The sequence below is a fragment of the Phaseolus vulgaris genome, chromosome 9, assembly GCF_051622355.1.
Source record: "Phaseolus vulgaris cultivar YP4 chromosome 9, ASM5162235v1, whole genome shotgun sequence".
NCBI classification, from domain to species: domain Eukaryota; kingdom Viridiplantae; phylum Streptophyta; class Magnoliopsida; order Fabales; family Fabaceae; genus Phaseolus; species Phaseolus vulgaris.
Window position 1 is genome coordinate 18,556,226 of NC_143506.1, and position 2,593 is coordinate 18,558,818.

The following is a 2,593-nucleotide window of genomic DNA, read 5'->3' on the forward strand; positions in this document are numbered from 1 at the left end:
AAAAATACAAATAATGGGACTGCGAAATTACCTGTGTTCCTACCAGTACTAGTACTAATTAAAGAGAGTTACCAAAATAGTGTTATATAATGGTACAGATTACTATTCACATTTTTAAGTGAATTTTAAATTTAAATTTTATGTATTTATATGTTTTGGTTTTATTTATTTATTAATATTCTTCATATATTATATTATTATATTAACAGTTAAAATAATAATATTTTATTAAGACTGGCTTGATCTTGGTAAAATCTTGGAACTCATGTTTTGTTCGTTCAGGTAGTAGTTATTTCGTTATTCAACTTAGAAATTTATTTTTATCTTATTTTATTGCATTCCCTCTTATATTCAATATAAGTATTAAATAAGTCCTAAAAAGTCGTTGTTTGATGATAAAATATGATGAGATTAGTCAATTTATTTATTTAATAAAACTTAAATAAGAATTGAAAACGTAACAGCATGCATCAGGTTAGAAGTGATTATGTAACCAACTATATCTGGCTGTTGAAGAATATCACACGCGTCTAAAATTGGAAATCTCAACCCTTCATTCCATCAAAACAACCCTCTATATAATAGTTGGTATGTTTTCCCTAATTTCAATTCAATTTCATCACCCCTGTCAATTCAATTCTTCTTTCTCTCCTCCTCTCCAACCTATCACGTATCAAGAATTCATGGTTTTCACATGGATAGGATTCCGATCTACTCGCCAATCGTCCTTTTCCTACGAAATGGTGCGATTACTTTTCGGTTCGACTTTTTTCTTGCTTACGTTCTTTCACTCTTACGTGTCCGTGTTTTATTGTTTTTCCAGGATTTGAAGCGCGGTGTCACCGATCTACCGTTCAGAGGTATGATGATCGTGTTCTTGTTGATTGTCTCATGAAGTCTTGGTGAATATAGCGCGGATCGAGAGAACAAGATTAGGCCGGTGCAGTGGTTCATTCTTGTCGTTCCACTGTGGAGTTCTTGGCATTCGGATTTAAAGAATGATATGAGGGTTTTTGAGGGAAAATCTTCGGTGTAAATGGTAGAATGAGTATTTGGGGTTGAAGTGGTTGTGGAGAACTTGGTCAACCGACCTTTGCCATGGCAGGTGCGCTTGCATGGCAGGTCAAAAAAATGAATAAAAAAAAGATTATTTGTGGGTTTTGAGGGAGATCGTACGGGAATTCCCGGGTTCTCCCTCCGGTGTGGTGGCGTGTTTGATGTGTTCCTTTTCCTTCCTCTGCCCTTTCTTTTATATCTTTCTTTTCCTCGCTCACACTCCTTGCCACGGATACACCACCACTGGACTCGCTTCGCCATTCTTCTAACGAGGTATCTTATAATCTATCGGTCTAATTTTTCATGCCTTTCTTTTTTCGCAACATAGTCAATATACAAATAACAACGAAAAAATAATACAATTGCAAACATTGATTAATTGAATCAAGGAATTCGTATATGAGAAATGAATCACATGTAGTTTATCTTTCCATATGGTGAATTAGTAATTGAAGTGATTATGTAAATGCGTAACAGCAACATTGATCCTTTGGTCGACTTCTATAATAACTTTAGTCAAGAGATATTTTCCTCTGTAAACTTATTCTTCTTCATCTTTAAATTTTGCAACGCTATTACTACGAGTATCATTTTCGGTTGTGTTTCACCGTATCATGTATTGTAGTGATCTTCCTCATCTTGATTGCAAGGTTTCAGGTCCACAAAATCCTTAATTCAAGGAAACGTACTTAATCATCAAGGTTTCAGGTCTACAAAAGGCTTAATTCAAGGAAACGTTTCAAATATATGTACTTAATCATCGAGGTTGCAGATCTTCAAAAGGTTAAATTCAAGGAAACGTTTCAAATATATGTATTTAATCATAAATATTTGGAGGTAGCATCCTCAAATTTTGTTTATTAAAGTGCCAATATGTATGTCCGTAAAACAAAATCTTTTATGATGAGAATTGGATATTGTGTGATCCAACAATAGATTGAAAGATTTTGGTCATTAATGAATGATCTTTTACAAAAGAGACATTGCTAATAGTAAAAGAACTTGTTATCATTTGTATAAATTGTAAACCAAAGTGTGAATGATGATGGTAATGACATGAGTTTGAAATATGAAATAGATAATCGATATAATAAGATAATCGATTAAATTGCGTCTGACATAATCAATTATGTTATATAATTGATTAAATTGCACATGAACCCAATCCAAATAATATAGATCTCATACATTGTACTTAATTAGGTAGAAATCATCCATAATGACTTTTTTCATAAAGTTGAATGATACTATCCGAACAAAAAATCTAAATTACAAAATCCAATCTATAATTATTCAAATCCATATTAGTTTTAGTTCATCTCAAATCCAAATTCATATTTTTGGATTTTAAATCCAATTCATTTAATTGGATATGGATTAGATATAAATTGGATACATTTCTGGATTATCCAAATTGAATTTTGGTTGGATTTTGACTTGGCCCGATCTAGGTTGAGCCAATACAATTCGGGCCCAGGTTGAGCAAAGTCGACTCAAGTCCACGTCTGAGTTGAGTCGTCTAGGCCTAAGTCGAAAT

At 32.8% G+C, this 2,593-nt stretch overlaps 1 long non-coding RNA gene across 1 annotated transcript; it reads left to right on the plus strand.

The window, feature by feature from the left end:
* The first annotated feature begins 522 nt into the window (after positions 1-522).
* On the plus strand, positions 523-2,033 carry LOC137821688 (uncharacterized). Its single transcript, XR_011082863.2, has 3 exons — positions 523-743; positions 824-1,329; positions 1,707-2,033. It is a non-coding gene; the product is annotated as an uncharacterized LOC137821688 (long non-coding RNA).
* Positions 2,034-2,593: the final 560 nt, after the last annotated feature.